At 41.2% G+C, this 19,743-nt stretch overlaps 1 pseudogene; it reads right to left on the bottom strand.

Annotated features, from left to right (window-relative positions):
- The window catches only part of LOC147665216 (large ribosomal subunit protein eL19 pseudogene), a 62,111-nt pseudogene extending 42,661 nt beyond the window's left edge, over window positions 1-19,450 (bottom strand).
- Between the last annotated feature and the right edge of the window lie 293 nt (window positions 19,451-19,743).

Here is a 19,743-nt window from a genome sequence, read left to right as displayed (position 1 = left end):
TTCCACAATTATTTCCAACAGGTTGTGGTGGACGATATGATGATCGACCAGTTCAAATTCCTGCAGCTGAATACCGGACTCTAAGATTATATGCAGAAGATCCAAGGTTTCGTCAATGCATTCCATATTTATTTCATCTACTATTTGAAAGTGATTTGTCTGGGCTTTCTTATGCAGTTAATCATATATTAAAAAGTGGACCTCATTTGCAGAATGTTTGTGCAAGGGACTTTATGGAGAAAGTTAATCTGCAAGACAGTATTTTGGAATCTCAGCTAATCAATCTCATGGCATGTCAACGTGGAACCAACGAGTATTGGTTTCGTCGTCATGGAGAATTGAAATGTATGCTAAGAAACTTAGGAACTCCTACATGGTTCCTCACTCTTAGCTGTGCTGAGTATGCATGGGACGATTTACTTCAATTTCTACGAGAGGCAAATGAAAACATACCAAATATAGAATTGAAAACACCAGGAGAACTGTGTTCTTTAGATCCAGTGAATGTTTGCAGATATTTTAATCATAGATTTGAAGCTATGATGTCTTTTATTACCAACAAAAAAAATCCTCCCCTTGGAGAGGTTTTGGATTTCTTTTGGAGGAAGGAATATCAAGCGAGAGGTGCTCCTCATATACATATGTTGTTGTGGATTAAAGATGCACCCAAATTTGGATCAGATTCAGATGAAACAGTGATGAGTTTCATTGAAGAGTATTCAACATGTGCTGTTCCAAAATCTACTGAAGAAAACAATTTAAGGCAACAAGTTTTACGTTTTCAATCTCATCGTTGTGGAAAGTACTGTCGTCGAAAATTTAAAAACAAGGAAAAGTACTACACGAAATGTCGTTTTGCATTTCCTCGACCAGTGATTTCTAAGGGAAGAGTAAATAATTTGATGTCATCTCTACGACATACTGTGACGAGGAAATCTCCCAAAAATACATATAATTTGAAAAGAAATGAAGAATCTAAGTACATCAACGATTACAACCCAGTGATTTTGTCCATGTGGAATGCTAACATGGATATTCAGTTCGTTGCTGACAACTCTATTGCTGTGGCTCGATATGTGACATCTTACATCACCAAAAAAGAAAAGACAGAACTGAAGGAAATGTGGGAGGACATTTCACATGAAAAGAGTCTAAGCAAGAAATTATACAGTTTCAGTCTGAAGATGTTGTCGCATCGAGAAATTGGAGCATATGAATGTTCTGATCGGTTATCATCAGCAAGTCTCTATGCCAAATCAAGAACAATCATTTGGGTGAGTCTTGGTCTTGCTGTAACACGAAACCGAGTTTTGAAATCTGTACAAGAAATTGAATATTTGGCGGAAAAAGAACCAAACAGTACAGATATTTTGAAGACTAATATGTTGGATACATACTATCCAAATAGAAGTACTCACCTTGAGAACACATGTTTGTATGAAGTTCTTCAAAACTACAGTTATAAGAGGAACATCACAGAAGATATCAATAATGGAAAATATGCACTCATTGGCTATGAAGGATGTCTAGTGAAGCAGAAAAAAGGCCATTTGATTAATCATCGAAAATTGAGTTGTGAAGTTCCAGACAAAAGAGAATTTTACTATTTAGCTCTTTTGCAACTCTTTAAGCCATGGCGTACAGAAGAGGAACTACTTGGAGATTTTGTCTGTTATGAAGACTCTTTTAATGCAACTAAGGATACCATAGAATGTCCTATTTTTCTAAATTATCTGCAAATGTTGAATGAAGAAATGGAGCAAGAAACTACAATTGCTGAAGAGATAGCTAGAAACAGTTCTCAAGATAGTCAGAGTTCTACTTCATTGAGCCAGGATCCACTAGGAGGACCAATTATCCAAAATGAAGCTGCCACTGCCATGGATGAGGTGGAAAGAGCTATGGAACAAGCTCAAGAGGATGGAGTTAACTTAGAAGATTTGGTAAAGCAACTAAACATTGAGCAGAAAAAGATATATGATGAAGTCACAGAGCAGATTGAACATGGATTCAGACATGAGAAAAAAGAGTGCTCATGTATATTATTTGACCCTGTCCGATTGTACGTAAGTGGAGAAGCGGGGACAGGAAAAAGTTTTCTAATTAAAGCCGTTGCAAGTTATCTGCAGAAAAGGACTGATTCACCACTGTCTTGTGTTGTAACTGGTCTGGCAGCACATAACATTAAAGGGATTACTCTACATCGTTTATTGATGCTGCCAGTTGAACATGATAATAAATTGCATTACAACAAGCTATCTGGAGATGCGTGTTCTGAAGTTTCAAGAGTCTTGAAGAAAATGAAACTTCTTATCATAGATGAAGTAAGCATGGTCTCAAATCTAATGCTTGCTTTTGTGCATTTGAGAATGCAAGAAATTCTTAAAACAGACTATGATGTGTTATTTGGAGGAAAACACATTATTGTTTTTGGAGATCTATTGCAGTTGACTCCAGTAAAAGGACAACCAGTGTTTAAAATGCTCACGCATGAAGATACCAGGAAGTCCCTTGGAAGCATTGGAAATGTTAATATATGGCTAAATTTTAAATATGCTGAACTGCTTCAAAATATGCGACAGGCCAAGGATGAAGATTATAAAAATATTCTACAAGATGTAAGAATTGGAAAAATGACTGAGAAAGGGAAAAAAGCTTTGCATAGTCGATTAATTTCAAATTTGTATCCAAATGAAAACATTCTTCCAGAGAATATTTTTAAAAAAATGACTGAGAAGAAATCTGGGATATGTTTGATGCCAACTCTGCAAGAATGTTCCATCTTCAACCAAAAAATTTTAGACTTAGAAAATTAAGAGATTGTGAAACTGGAAGCAATAGATAAAATAGAGCATATGGGTGCAACAATTGTTTTGTCAGAAAATTTGAAAACTAAATTGCATTCATTGGAGAAAAGTATTTCAAAAACAGCTGGTTTTGAAAAGACTTTGAATGTGTGTTTAAATTGTCGTATCATTTTGAGAAGGAATTTAAATGTTGAAAGCGGTCTGGTAAATGGAGCAATGGGTTATGTTGTTGATTTTGTGAATTACAGAAATAGAGATGGAATTGAATTTATAAAAATAAAATTTGATGGCATTGAACAAGTACAACAAATAAGTCGTTGTTCTGCTAGATTTTTACTTGTAAAAGACTTATATGTTCGCCAAAAACAGTTTCCTGTTTGTTTGGCGTATGCGGTGACAATTCATAAATCTCAAGGTTTAAGTGTAGATAGTGCTTTGGTGAACATTGGAAGATCTGTGTTTAAAGAGGGTATGGCATATGTGGCATTATCTCGAGTCAGAACTTTATCAGGATTGTAACTTGATTGCGTGTGATGAGACAAAGATTTGTGCAGATCTAGATTGTGTTAAAGAATACAATAGGTTAAGAAGAGAGTATGCTCCACATTTGCCTCAATATCCTCTGTTTGAAAAACGTGTGGTAGGCCGAAAAAGAAGAAATGAGGATAATTGTAGTGAGGTAGTTGCAAAAAGACAAAAAGTAGAGAAAACTGTAATTGAAAACAGGAAGAAAAAGAATTGTGGAGAAAATGTTGTTGGATTTCAGTTTGAAAATAGTTCTGGTGTCAACTGCTATGCTAATGTAGTGGTTAATGTTGTTTTTTTTCTTAAAAGTTTACAAGAACAGATTGTTGAAAATCGGGATCAAAGATTGTGTGGTTTATTGAATTCTGTGTTTCAGAAATGTAGCAGTGGTACACCACAAATAGAAAGTGTAACAGAAATTCGAAATGTTTTAGATTTGTGTTCTGGTCAAGATAAATTTTCACAGAACATTCAGCAGGATTGTCAGGAATTTTTAATGTATATGTTTGGTGTTTTGGAAGATGAAGGTGTAGATGTAGATAATCTTTTCAGTCTTTCTTATCAATGGCAGCATGACTGCCACAATTGTAGTTTATCAAGTACTACTAGAATAGACACTGAAAGATTTATATATTTGACTTTACCAGACTGTAAATCAGTGTCTTTTAAAAATCTAGTTAAAGCAGCAGATCATAATATGGTGTGTACCCAATGTAACTGTACAATGCTGTCCACATTATTTATACAAAGGTATGGGCAGTATATCATTTTAGTTTTCCAACGATGTAGACCTGATGGAACTAAATTGACAACTTCTATCAAAAATTTTGTGGCTTCTCAGTTATCAATTTCTGGAAGGACCTTTACAACTGAAGCTATTATTTATCATGATGGATCTTCGACCACCTCAGGACATTATACATGCTACTTAAAATCTGAAAATGGATGGAGTTACTGCAATGATTCTCATTTAACTTATAAACAACGTTTGCCTTATGACTCTACAAATTCTTATCTAGTGTTTTTAAAACCAAAGTTTTAGTAAAGGGAATTGGCCTTTGAAGACGGGAATAGTTAATAAAAGTTAGTTAGTTAGTTAGTTAATATAATTTTTTAAATTATTTATCTCATGTAGATACTTTAAGTGGCTCTCAAAGTAAAAAATACCGATATATCAGACACAAATTGGCCGTGAGGATTGTGTATGGTATGATGTTTTTAGATCTTTTTTCATAGGAAGTCGATGAAATGGAACTTATAAGGAACAGCAGACTTTTTTTCCACCAAAAGGACCTTCACTATCTTCTATTTGGCCTCATGGAAAAGTAAGTGAATCAAAGATTAGTGTACATATATGAGATGTATGTTTGAATGGGTTTTTTTAAACACAATCTTTTAGATTGTGTTTTTTTTTCCCGCTGTTATATGATGAACTTTGAACTCACTAATTTAAGTGGAATTCAATATATTCTGAGAACAGCAAAAATAAATAATGTAACATATTGTAGAAGTTATTGTGTAGCTTGCATTGTGTAATTTATATTGTGTTCACATTGTTATACACTCATTTTCTTTTTCACCCTTATTTACCTCTCTTTACTAATTTACACTCTTTTTTCATCGCTGTTTCTTTACTGCACTTCATTCACAACTTCTTAATCTAATAGGAACTATCTGCATTTCCTCTGTTCCTTCCACCACTTTTTATCTTTTTCATATTCTCTTAGTACCACTGCTTTAGTTTCCTAACCCTCTTTCTCCATTTTTTTTTCTTTCACACTCATTGTACTGTAGTTCAGTTAGTTCTTCCTTTTGTCTTTCTTTTAGTCTCTCTCTTCTTTCTCTCTATTACTCCCCATGTGTTTCCCTTATTCACTTACATGTACCCTCTTTCACCCCTCTTTACTTATATTCACTGATATTTACTTTCCCTCAATCACTGCTATTCTTTTCCTCTGATTCCGTCACTACCTGTCATTCTCATACTTAACTGTCCTTCTTTTTACTTTCAACATCCATTTACATTCTCCCTTAACCTCTGCTTTAGTCTTCTTCCTATTTCTTCTTTCTTTTGCTCCCTTATTAATTTTTCTTTTCTCAGTTACTTCCTTTTACACTTTTTATCTGTCTTACTATCTATTACACAGTCCCTCCTTCATTATTTTTTTTTTCTTTTTTTTGTTAGTGCGCTGACGGTACGCGCACCGGTGCGCGCACCGAAAGCGCACCAGAGTGAAATATAAAAAAAAAATATTTTAAATTAAAAATATTATCTCAATATACATTATAGTGTTCATTTTTACAAAAACATACTTTAGCAATTCACTAAAAAACACATAGGTATGAGTCTGTATAAAAAGTTAGGAATTAGCATTAAAAAAACCTATGAAATTCACTGAAAAAACCATAGGTTTCACACCAGTTATAGTTAGGAATTAGCATTTAAAAAACCTATGAAATTCACTGAAAAAACCATAGGTTTCACACCGGTTATAGTTAGGAATTAGCATTTAAAAAACCTATTAAATTCACTGAAAAAACCATAGGTTTCACACCAGTTATAGTTAGCTGGAAATTTTACTGATATAAAACCATTGAAATTACCACGTTATAGTTAGTCGGACTCACTATAACTTGCGTGTGCAATGCACTGCTGATGACATCACATATTACATCACTCATGACATGGTCAGTGACATCACTCATGACATCACTGATGACACCATCCTTAGGACACAGTCACAGACCTCCTCTCAGTGTAAAGTAACCCTTGAGACACATATTCAAAAATAGAAACTGAAATTTTTAAAAAATGGACATACCTATATCAGTTACAACAAGCAATTCTGTACTTCCACTATCTATATACACATCCACTCATTCACCAACAGTTCTATATAGTCACTCATACATATACTCACTCATCATATGAAGAGATACACCTATACATCCTGTTACACACCGACATTCATCCAAAAGTTACTCACACACATATTCACACGTGCAAATAAACTATTGAACAACCATTTATTTGAATATAGAGTTATACACACACTTCCACCTTACTTCTACTGAAAATTACACATATTTATTCTCTTAAACAATCACTTATAGAAACACATACTTATTTAAACAGGAAATCTTACAATCTCTTACTCTCACATATACTCACTTATATACATCAATATTCATATATACTAGATTAAAACATATGTAGTTACTGATAAAGACACTAGTGAGACAGTCATTCACTCACTAACAAACACATATAGACACTCATCCACCCATACAGTCCTGTACATATGCTGTCTTCAAAACACATACAAACAAAGAGTCAGTCACTCATGCATCTATGTGCTAAGTAATACCTCCACCAAACCATATAGACACTCATACTGATACTACTAAAAATATCAAATAACCCATATACATACGCATGTAGCTACTTATCAACACATGTAGCCACTTATACACAAAGTGAAACACTAATATATGTATTTAAATATTTAAACATAACTCACTAATATTTATTTTTCAGAAAGACACATATTCACTGGATGGTGTCATCAGTGATGTCATGAGTGATGTCACTGACCATGTCATGAGTGATGTAATATGTGATGTCATCAGCAGTGCATTGCACGCGCAAGTTATAGTGAGTCCGACTAACTATAACGTGGGAATTTCAATGGTTTTATATCAGTAAAATTTCCAGCTAACTATAACTGGTGTGAAACCTATGGTTTTTTCAGTGAATTTAATAGGTTTTTTAAATGCTAATTCCTAACTATAACCGGTGTGAAACCTATGGTTTTTTCAGTGAATATATATATATATATATTTGTTCATCCTGATAGGTTGCCAATTCAGTTTCACATGGCTACTTTTTGGGGGGGTTCTTATATGAACTGCTGAATTGACTGAAAATTCACTGGATATATGTGATTGGGTGAAAAACATTACCAGAGTTATCGAGAACTTGATGTAAATTGTTATACTGGAATAACTGCTTGCACAATAATAGCGTACACTTTCAAAGTGGGTGTTCATCGTAGAGTTTAATATCTTCTGTTTCACCGGTTTATAATAGCAATGTGTTCTCTTAAGCGCTATTGGTTTGGTTGTAAACATAGAAGCACAGTGTTTGAATTGTTTTGTTTGAAGACAAATTTTGTTAACTTACTCAGCAACTGTCTACACCTCTAATGGTGCTCTTGTAGTCTTTATTTCTGTTGTATGTTTAAGTGGGGCTTGATACTTGTTTCTTGTTCGACCAATCAGATCATTGACAGGAGACTCGGATTTAAAATTGGGCTCCTCAACTACGGACAATTGATATTATTTTGAGATAACCGCAGAGGCAGGTTACATAATATAAGCTGACAATTCAAAGTTTGACTATTCCAGCAATATGTTGATGCGAAGACTTAAGTTGTGACATATGTTATTTTTCTTTAGGGTATTCGCCCAGGTATACTTGTCTACTTGGCGTGCCACTGCGGTTCGAGGCCACTACTTCATTCTCAGGACTTAACTTGATAAAAAGCTCCCTGTCCTTCACTCGATTTTCGGGTTTCTTTACCACTTGGGTTTTGTGTTATACACATGTAATTTTCACACACAGGTGTTCTCTATTGTATATAGTAAACACATACTACTTTATTATTGCATTCAGTTCCGGGGCCGTCTCCTAGCATCTCGACATTTCCGATCCCTGGCCACTATCTACCATATTGAATTCCACAGTTCTATGATTTTTTTTTAACCTAATCATATTTACTACTAGGTTGGTTTTCAGTGCTTACTAGCTCTAACCTTAATGTTACATTCTTGGGATTCATCTGTTTAACCACTTAATCCTTTGTATCAGTACTGTAATTCTAACGCACTACTTATGGGTTCATGCACATGTGTACTAGATAGATAAGGTGCTCGTGCTTGTGTATTCCTTGGGGACAGACTTCTGACGTTGGGGACCTCCCGTTACGATTTGCACAACACAGCCTTTGCACATTTGTTTTTAGGCATAAGGAGGTCTAACCGCCCACTAGGAGGTGTGGTGTTTTTTTTTACTACTATGTGTAGTGTATTTTAACTAGCACGTGTATTGGATTTTAACTTTGGTACTTACTGGAGCTATATTGTGCCACTTACTTGTATGCCTTAGCCCGCTCCTCCCCGTTCCACTGCACCATTTCCGGCTGTTTGAGTGGAGGGAGGACGGATAGTCTTTTAGTTCACTTCCACCTGTGGCCATTCTACGTCGGCCATTTTGGGGAGGTGACACTCCAGTTGTTTCACTACTATCCCCGGCCTCTCACATTTAAGCAGCTGACGACGCCGACAAGCACCGCACCCGCGCAGTGGGCACTCCGCAGGGGCGCCGTAGGCACGCGTAAGGCATAGCACGTCCTAGCCCATCCGTGCCCGGACGTCCCCAGGACCCAGGACACCTGCTCATTTTGCCCCAAATAACCCCAGGCACTGTTACACGGCCTCCCAACTTTTTCAGGTCAAACAATGTATTACACTATGTCCTATAAAATCCACTCTTGCCAACCTCGAAGAAATACGTTACTTACCTGTAACTGCAGTTACCCAGTATTGGTATCTTTTATAGATTCACATGCCTGAATCATTCCCCGTCAACGGGATGGAAGTCCCCGGTACATAAATAAAGTAATGTCTCAGACATATGGAGTAATAGTCCAAGGGCCTTACATTAGTAACATATCCATGCCCTTTTGTAAAAAGGACCAAACTCTAGAGAAGAACCAATCAGCTATCTCCACCCTCTGGAACCCTCCTGGAAGGAGGTCTAGTCCCTCAGGTTTTCGCAAGACAGTGCTAAGTAGTTGTATCACTGAGAGATCGTGAGCCCTTCCAGGGAAGGAGGGTGGGTTGCATGTGAATCTATGAACGATACCAATACTGGATAACTGCAGTTACAGGTAAGTAACACATTTCTCATCCAGTATTAGGGTATCTTTCATAGATTCACATGCCTGAATCAGAGTAGTAAGCAATGATAAGCACATTTCGGATGGTACAGCATATACAAATTCTCCCTGTGCCCCAGATTACAGTGAGCAGAGTCCAGGACGTGGAAAGGAGGCAGACTAGTGCTGTCTCTTCCCGAAAACAAAAGTTTTACAAAAAACGATGTTCCCTTTCTGTGATTTCGGTCTTTGCCTGTGGTTGTTAGTTTAAAAATTGTAGTTTTAACCTGCCTGTGATTGGATAATTTATCACCTGTTTTGTGTTTTAAACTTGTGTTTTTTCCTGCCCATGATTGCTTCCATTTAGCGTGTTGAATTGTGGGATTTACAGTCTAAACTCTGTAGTTTTCCCCCTCTTAATGCTGATGACTTTGTTTTCCCGCCAAATATCTCCTTTGCTCTGTGCTAAGACCTGTATGTTAAAACAGTGCACCCCCAGCCACCATTTTGTGTTCACAATAGAGGGAGTAAAGTTTTATTCAAACAGAATTGTTAGATTTCAAGTTAGTGAGACCTTTACCTGCAGAAGTCCAAAGTGTGGATTGAGCCTGTCTGTCTCCTAGAAGATTCTGAACAGGAAAAGCAGCTCCCCAGCCCCCCCACTCCCCCCCAGGCCAGCAGACCCAGGACTGGGGATTGGCAATTCAACTACCAGGCAACTCTGAGCCGTCCCCTCTCACCAGCCCAGGCCCCTTAAGGCCCTGCTGGGTGCACCCCAAATCATTCTCCTCCATCTTGTGAGTTGCAGCCTCCCTGTGCCCCAGATTGCAGTGAGCAGAGTCCAGGAAGTGGTAAGAGGGCAGACTAGTGCTGTCACTTCCCCAAAACAAAAGTTTACAAAAAAAACGATTTCCCTTTCTGTGATTTCGGTCTTTTCCTGTGGTTGTTACAGTTTTAAAATTGCAGTTTTAATCTGCCTGGGATTGGATATTTTATCACCTGTTTTGTGTTTTAAACATGTGTGTTTTCCTGCCCATGAGTGCTTCCATTTAACTTGTTGAATTGTGGGATTTTCAGTCCAAACCCTGTAGTTATTCCCTCTCATTGCTGATGACTTTCAGTTTTACCTCCAAATTTCTCCTTTGCTCTGTGCTAAGACCTGTATGTTAAAACTGTGCACCCCAGCCACCATTTTGTGTTCACAAGCCAGTGAAACCAGCCCCCCTGCAACAGGGATATTCTACATCAGAGGGTGCTTCTGTGAGCTGTTTAAACTGTGTTTACTAGGGACTGTGCACATCGTTTTTTAGCCAGTAGAGGGAGTAAAGTTTTATTCAAACAGTATTGTTAGATTTCAAGTTAGTGAGGCATTTACCTGCAGAAGTCCAAAGTGTGGTTTGAGACTGACTGTCTCCTAGAAGATTCTTAACAGGAAAAGCAGCTTCCAACTCCCTGACCAGCAAACCTTGTCTGAGGTCGCTGGGACCTTATATTGTCCGATATTGTTTGGTACATGTGTACACTGATTGCTGGTTGTATATGATGTTTCTATTGGATTAGGGTTAGTGTCCATATTGGTTGGGTATTTCAGTGTTCTGATTGGTTTCTGGGTCTGTGATTCAAACAATGTAGGGTTGGGGCTAGGGTTAGGATTTCTATTGGAAGTAGGGACTAGGGTTTCCTGTGTTATTGGTTGTTGGGACTAGAGTGGGACGGCTAGGGGTAGACTTAATTGGAAGTAGCGATTAGGGCTTCTGGTGTGATTGGTTGCTGGACTGTTTGTGGGAATAAGAGTAGGGTTAGGCTTTCTATTGGAAGTAGGGACAAGGGTTTCCTGTGCCATTAGTTGCTTGGACTTGGGGTAGGACTACTGGTAGGGCTAGGGCCACAATTGTACGTAGAGATTTAGGGTTTTCAACTGATTGGGTGCTTGGAGTAGGGTTAAGATTGGCTGTAAGGTCCTGGGCTCCTATTGGTTCTAGATTTTTAATGCTAGTGTTGTGATTGGATATGGATAGGGTTCCCATTAGCTGACGGGATCACCTGATTACTAGGACTATAAAATGCTGGGCGTCTCAGCTAAGGGCGGAGAGGACAAGGGGCAGCTGCCTGTTTGAGCCTGTTCGAGACTGGCCAGGGCCAGAAATGCTGCCCAATATACATACCTCAATTATGCATCTATATACTTTCAATGTACTTATGGATCTATATATTTATCGCTTTCTTCTAATTTCCAATGCAATTCCCTATTTCTCAGCCTAAATAACCCTTTCTAGACTCTCTCCTACTCTACCCCTCCTTGCATTATCTTACACCTCTTTCACTATACTGATCCCCCTAAACAAACCTTTCTAAACTCTTCCCTCCCCAACCCTTCTCAATCCAAATAACTGACTAACATTTCCACCACTAAAATTACTCTCATGTTTCACCATACTAATTCAACACTAATCCTGTTGGGTTCCAGAGTAGTGTGCTACTTGCGCTTCAAAACCCCATCAGGGGTAGCAAGCGCTATATAAATACAAACCTCTTTCCCTTCACTATCCTGCCACCTACACTTCTATACCCAAATAACTGAATAACATATCCACTACTCAAATGACTTCATATTTTACTATACTAATTTTCAACACTAATCCTTTATGAGTTCCGGAGTGGTGTGCTACTCGCCAGAAAGGCGCTTCAACATCCATCAGGGGTAACAAGTGTTATATGAATGCAAACCTTTCTTCCCCTTTTATCCCTCCGCTATCCTTCTCACTCCAAATAACTGACTAATATCCACCACTGAAATTACTTTCATATTTCACCATATTAATTCGCCACTAATCCTTTATGGGCTTCCTGAATAGCATGTTTCAACACCTCATCAGGGGTAACAAGAACTATATAAATACAAACCTTTTTTTCCTCCTCTATCCTTCTGCTATCATTCCAAATCCAAATAACTGACTAACCTAGCCACCACTTAAAATGTATTTGCATGTTTCACTATACCAATTCAACACTTTTCCTCTATGGGTCCCGGAGTAGCGTGCTACCCGCCGAAAAAGCGATTTGACGCCTCGTCAGGGGTAGTAAGAGCTACGTAAATGCAATTACAATACAATATCAATGTGAAACATAGAAAGTACCAAACTGCAATCAAAGAAACCATTAAAGAACACAATAAAGAAATGTGTGTATAAAAGCAAGGATGGTGGGATGAAAAGAAGGCTCACCCCTATTGAAAAAGATGACGTAGCACCGCCTGTCCCACTGCAGCATCCTTTATGAGTTCCGTATCCAGGCAGTAATGCTTGATAAATGTATGCAATTCCCAACAGGTATTATTTAAGAGACAGTTCTCGGAATGTATGCAATAAGCATTACTGGTAATGAGAAACAAGGAGTCACTTGCGTTCTTTTGAAAAACGGTATTATTCACCAAGAAAAAAGTAAGAGGAAAACAATTTTTGGGGGATCAAACAGTTTAACAGCACTGTACAGAAGCAATCAGGTGACAACCCAGTAGCACTTGATATGTGGTGATATATACAATAGATAACTGTGAAAGTGCAAGTGCTTAAAGTGAGCAGCGTGATCGGCGCATAGTGACAATAAATAAAACAAAACAATGGTGGCTCCTATGGAGAATCAAGTTGTAGTCACTTAAAACATGATTTGTAACAGTTTAGCAGGAGCACCAAGCTTAATATGCGTCTTAAGATTATGCTGTAAGGTCGACGGCGTTTCGATCCCTCTGAGTTGGGATCATCATCAGGACGGGGTTGTCGATTGTGGGCAGTGCTGTAGGGGGCAAAGGCATTCATTGCCTTCCGAAATTTACAGAACAGAGCCCCCGTCGCTCGACACTGCCCTGATTAATACAGGTACGTCCTAGCCTCGTCCCCCCACGACTCGGCTTGTTTTTAAGTTTCAGATGGCTTTTCTCGCCATCACCGGCCCTTGACTCTCGCTATTTCAATTTTTCAACAGGCGCCCCACTCCATCCACGCTGTCCTGATTCGTTCTCCTGGACAACGAGGTAATTTACTTTAGTAATTTTCTTCATGATCTGGGCCACCACCAGACGGCCTTGCCCCCGCCTCTTCCACTTTACTGTATTAATAATACCTTGCTCCCCCGCAGATATCTATCTCGGAGCCTACTCTATTCAGCCACCCAGCCCACGAGTTTCCCGCCGGGCTGACGCTGTAAGTGTTCTACCCCCTTAGCAGCTTGCGTAATTCACCCTGCTCACTCCCCCTTTATCCGCCGATATTACTAGCAACACCATCCCTGGCTCACCCTGAAGTTATTAACACATGCTTATAATTGGTGATTGCCCCCACGCATGCATTGTAATTGCGCAGATACCTCCCGCCACCCTCCACGTCCACCCCACCCTTAGCCTTTTCCACCACTAGCCTGTTAGTCACTTAATTATGTTACCCCTGCGCCCATCAGCTGCGCGCTTCTCATTTCCCCTTCCTTTGCCCCCTACAGCACTGCCCACAATCGACAACCCCGTCCTGATGATGATCCCAACTCAGAGGGATCGAAACGCCGTCGACCTTACAGCATAATCTTAAGACGCATATTAAGCTTGGTGCTCCTGCTAAACTGTTACAAATCATGTTTTAAGTGACTACAACTTGATTCTCCATAGGAGCCACCATTGTTTTGTTTTATTTATTGTCACTATGCGCCGATCACGCTGCTCACTTTAAGCACTTGCACTTTCACAGTTATCTATTGTATATATCACCACATATCAAGTGCTACTGGGTTGTCACCTGATTGCTTCTGTACAGTGCTGTTAAACTGTTTGATCCCCAAAAATTGTTTTCCTCTTACTTGTTTTTTCTTGGTGAATAATACCGTTTTTCAAAAGAACGCAAGTGACTCCTCGTTTCTCATTACCAGTAATGCTTATTGCATACATTCCGAGAACTGTCTCTTAAATAATACCTGTTGGGAATTGTTTCTTTGTACATTATATACCCATCCCAACCTGGTTTATGGGTCCCCTCCTGTTACTCCTACACATGATAAATGTATGCAGCATCTTCCATGTTGCCGCTCTGCAAATGTCTGTGATACGCACACCTGCAAAGAGTGCCATGGATGTAGAAATCGCCCTAGTGGAATGGGCTCGAACCTTGGAACGCAATGGTTGACCCGCTTGCTGGTGACAAAAAATAATAGCTCCAGAGATCCACCGAGAGATACTTTGTTTAGTAAGTGGAAGACCTTTCCTAGGTCGACTGTAAGCCACAAAGAGTTTGTTGGATTTGCGGAAAAACTTTGTCCTTCAAGGTAGAATTTAAAGCAGCGTTTAAGGTCTAGAGAGTGTACAGCTCTTTCTACCGCCGTTTGAGAATTTTGAAAAAAGGTCCGTAAGACTAAAGGCTCATTGAGGTGAAAGTCTGACGGGACTTTGGGCACAAACTTAGGATTAGTTTGCAGTATAACCCTGTCATGTTTGAACTGAAGAAAAGGGTCTTGAACTGAAAATGCATGAAGCTCACTTACTCGCCTTGCAGAGGTAAGGGCTAGAAGGAGTGCCGTCTTTCAAGAAAGATATTTAAGATCAGCTCTGTGTATCGGCTGAAAAGGGTGTTTCATAAGCTGAGCAAGAACTGTGTTGAGTTGCCAAGTGGGCGGCAGAGACTTTACGGAAAGAAAAGTCCTGAATAGGCCTTTAAGAAATTGTTTAATCAATCTACTAGACCAAAGAGAAGGGCCTGCAGAAGATCGCCTGAAACGGGTATTGCTGCCAGGTGAACTTTAATAGAGTCGTGAGCAAGACCTGAAGTCGCCAGATGAAGAAGGTAAGGCAATATTTGTTCTGGCGAAGACGAAAGAGGGAGTATTTTTGTCGACTTACACCAGATGCAGAACCCCTTCTGTTTTAAGGAATATGTTTTGTTAGTACTGTCGGCTTGAGCCTGAGCCAGAACTGCCCTGCAGTCCGGAGGAATGTCTAGGCCATGGAACTCTCAGAACTCAGGAGCCAAGCCGATAATTTGAGAGAGGCTCGATCCGGATGTTGGACTTGTTCCCGCTTCATTGCGAGGAGAGAGGGAAATGGTTTCAAAGGGATCGGCGGTTGAAGGGAGAGAAGATGGAGCTCCGTGAACCAATGCTGGCGTGGCCACGCAGGAGCTATCCGGATTAGCTTGCAGGGTTCTGCCTTCAACTTCCCGAGGACCCTGGGAATGAGGGGAATCGGTGGAAAAGCGTATGCAAAGACGTTGAACCATGCGATTGAAAATGCATTCCCTAGAGATCCCCGTTGGGGATGCCAGCTTGGGAAGTTTTGGCATTTGGCGCTCTGCTTGGTAGCAAATAGGTCCAAGAGAGGGGTGCCCCATTGGGAGAATATGCCATTGAGAGTCCGCTGGTTCAACTCCCATTCGTGACATGTTTTTTACCTGCTTAGTGAGTCAGCCAGTACATTGTCTGTTCCTGAAACATATTCCGCTGGAAGGGAAATGTTGTGGTGAAGTAACCAGTTCCAGATCTTTTGAGATTCGTGAGAGAGTGGTAGTGAACGAGTACCTCCCTGCTTTTTCAGGTAGTGCATTGTCTTGGTATTGTCCGTCCGGACAAGCACTAGAGAACCTTTGATCCTGGGAAGGAACGCCAGGAGAGCCAGATAGACAGCTCGCAGCTCAAGGAGGTTTATGAGAAGCTTCAGTTAGGAAGGAGACCACTTTCCGCTGATTCGAAGTTCTTGGAGGAAAGCTCCCCAACCCTCCAGGGACGCATCTGTTGTGATGATCTGTGGAGAAGCTTGGAGCAAGAAGGGCAGGCCTTGAGAAAGATTCAGTGGACGAGTCCACCACTGCAGAGCAGTGACCATCTGAGGAGTCACCCGAAGGACATTGTCGAAGGATCCTTCGGATTGAATCCATTGAGCAGACAGAGCTTCTTGGAGAGGGAGCATGTGGAGGCAACAGTAAGGAACCAGCAGAATACAGGATGACATCATTCCGAGAAGGGATTTGAAGTGGCGTACTGAGAGAGACTTCTTGGATTTTACATGGTTTGCCAAATTAAGTTTGTTCTGTCGCTCTTGTGACGGGAAAGCTTTCTTCTGTGTTGTGTCGAGAGTAGCACCCAGAAAGGATATCCACTGAGAAGGTTGGAGGACAGACTTGTCCTGATTGAGAGTGAGTCCTAGGCGACTGAAAAGCCGTAGACAGGCGTTGGAAGACCTGGTCGCGCAGTCTAGAGAAGGTGCCTTGACAAGCCAGTCATCGAGATAGAGAAAGACCTGATAGTGTTGTTGCTTGAGGTATGCAGCCACTGAAGAAAGGAGTTACGTAAAAATGCATGGAGCTGACTTGAGTCCGAAGGGCAGGACTCGGAATCGGTAAAGTCTGCCTGCCACGGCGAACCTCAGAGACTTTTTGTGATTCCTGTGGATAGGGATATGTAAATAGGCATCTTAAAGATCCAAAGACACCATGTAGTCATTTGCATTGAGAAGTTGCAGCACTTCCTGGATGGTAACCACGCGAAACGACTGCTTCTTTAAGAACTTGTTGAGACTTCTCAAGTCTAGGAATAGTCTCCATTTCTTCTCCTTTTTGGGCACCGGGGAAAAAACAGGAGTAAAACCCCTTCCCCCGTTGACGAAGAGGAACCTTTTCTATAGCTCCCTTCTGGAGCATGAGTGAAAGTTCCCGGAGTAAAAAGCGTAGATTTTTGTGAAGCATAGGTTGAGGAGGGGTCTGGGGAGGAATTTGAATGAACTCCAGCGAATGTTCAAATTGTACCAGTCGAAGAACCCAACGGTCCATTGTTATTTGTTTCCAATTGTGTAAGAAATGGCAAATCCTTCCTCCTACTTTGGTGGGTGGAGAGGAAATGGAGACCAGCGGTAGAGAAAAGTCATTGCTGCCGAGCAGCGTCCTTCTGTCGTCCTCCCTTTCCTCGAAAGGAGGTCTTGGTGTAAGAAGATTGTTGTTGACGTTGTTGGTATTGTGCCCGATATTGTTGGTTGGAGGAGGAATTGGAAGACCGATACTGTTGGTAGTCTCCTCTGGTGGAATATTGTCCTATACCCCTTGAGCCATGAAAAGGGTTTTTTATAAATTGAAGGGTACCCAAAGCCCTAGCCATGTCGGTATCCTAGGCATGTCCAGAATTTTTGTCTGGACTTCCGGACAGAAAGAAGTCACCTTCAGCCAACCTTGGCTTCATAGTACAGCAGCGCCAGCTAGTTGGCGGAAAGCAGTAGAGGCGATATCCATTGCACAATCGATCTCGGAAGCCGAACATTCGCCCTACAGTAAGATCTTCTTTGCTTCTTCCCTCGAATCGTCCAGCAAGGCCCCCCAAGTATGGAGCAAGGTCAGCCCACATCTGCCTGTTATAGCGCCCTAATAACGCTAAGGAATTAGACGCACGCACTGTCAATGCAGACATGGAAGAAAAACGTTTCCCAATATTGTCAAGAAGTCTGCCTTCCTTGTCTGGAGGAGCAGACAGCGGAGCAGAAGGGATTTTAGATTTCCGCTGAGCAGCCCGAGTGATGACGGAATCAGGCTTGGGATGTCCGGTAAGGCAGGGTGGAGCGGTGTCCGGAGCTCTGTATTTTTTGTCTTTATCGAGGTAACACTGGGGGAACCGAAGATGGATTGTGCATTATTTTAACACCTTGATCCCAGATGTAGACTATAATGGGCATAGATCTTGCAGACTTTTTAAAAGGTTCCTTAAAGTCATAAAGGAAACAATCCTGCTGGTGAGAAGGCATAGGGATCTGGAAACGTTGTGCAGCCCTTTCCAAAACATTATGAAAATCCCTGATATCCTCAGGAGGCGAATCAGCTTGAGTAGGCACCGGAGACGCTGGACACGGGATAACGTAATCATCCCACTCATCATGAGTCGATTGGGAATCATGGAGTTCTCCTTCTTCTTGTTGATCATCCTCCTCATCATCCTTAGAAGGTGGAGGTGGTGTGTGACAGGCACAGACTGTGGAGGTAGAGGTGGAGGTTGTGGCCTTGGCAGCGGAGAGACAACTGGAGTAGGAGACGTAGCAGAAGTAGGAAATCTCTGCTTGTAGTCAGTAATCGGAAATTGGAGGTCAGAAACCAAAGACGCAGGTAGGCAAATCATGGGAGATTGGGGAGGATGGCTGTCGTCAGGATAGTAGGTCTGATCTTCTGGTTCTTGCTCGTCATAGTCCAAACTCTCTTGGTACTCAAAAGGACTTGTCGCAGTTCCGAACATGCTGCCATCGTCTGAATCTTCCTCTTCTTCCAAAAGGTGAGTCGGAGGTAATGGCTGGACCCTGCTGGGAGAAGTTAGGGCAGGTGTAAACGTGTGTTTTGTTATTTTAAGATGGACATACGCACTTTCTACTTTTGACTGGTGTCATCGACAAGCCTGTCTGTGTAGTCGTCGACGGTGAAGCAACAATGGGCACAATTGAAGGCAACGTTGACGAAGCTCCCGTCGACGGAGCCATCGCCAACGGTGTTGTCGTCGTCGACTGAGCCCTCTTCGACTGTCGTAGGCGGCGGCAGAGCCCTCATCGTCAACGGGGTAGACGTCGATGGAACACTCCTCGTAGACGCAGCCGTCAACGCGCTCGTCGGCGATCGTAGCGTCGACGCTGGCTTGGACGTAGACGATTTATTAATTTTTATCGTCGACGATACAGGTTTAACAGCCGTCGACTATGAAGTCATCGTCGATGTGGATGATGCTGAGGACGCCGATGAGGTAGAGACAGTCGTCGCCGACGAGGTCACTCCCACAGCTGTAGACGGGGATTTTCTCGCCGTCGAAGCCACCGTCGGTGAGGCAGTCAACAAGGTGGAACTAGGCTTCTGAAAGGTGCGTAAAACCTCCTGAGGAGAAACCTTTGTTGGTAAAGCCTTAAGGTGTGCCTCTGATGACTGTGCGTCTTCTTCTGAGGGGGCTGCGACAAAGGTCCTGGAGAAGCAACTCTGGGCCTTTTTTGAGAGGATCTTGAAGATTTGGAGGAGCCCTCAATGTCTTCAGAAGACAAGGCTTGGTCTTTGTCCTCAATTCTCTGCAGCCAAATTAAAAGGCGTCCCTCCCGGTCTTTAAGGGTCTTTGAAGAAAAGGTACAACATACCTTACTGTCCTTTGAGGAGTGATCCGGGTAAAGACAGTAGATGCAGTCTTTGTGTTGGTCGTCGGCATGAAGCCTCTTTTTACCACAGGAAGCACAGGGCCTAAAAAGGCCTTTCTTAGGAGTATCTGCCATGAAGACATTGAGAACTTCACACAAAAGAAGGAATGGTGAAGAAAAAAATCACTGGAAATCCAGAAACAAGAAAAAACTGAGCAGAGCTCCGTGCAGACTCCCTTAGCACGACATGCGGTAGAAAATCTGAGGGACTAGAGCTCCTTCCAGGAGGGTTCCAGAGGGTGGTGATAGCCGATTGGTTCTTCTCTAGAGTTTGGTCCTTTTTACAAAAGGTCATGGATATGTT

Source organism: Lissotriton vulgaris, unplaced genomic scaffold (genome assembly GCF_964263255.1).
Source record: "Lissotriton vulgaris unplaced genomic scaffold, aLisVul1.2 SCAFFOLD_827, whole genome shotgun sequence".
Lineage (NCBI taxonomy): Eukaryota > Metazoa > Chordata > Amphibia > Caudata > Salamandridae > Lissotriton > Lissotriton vulgaris.
The sequence above is the reverse complement of the archived record's forward strand: the minus strand, read 5'-3'. Positions and strand labels throughout refer to the sequence as shown.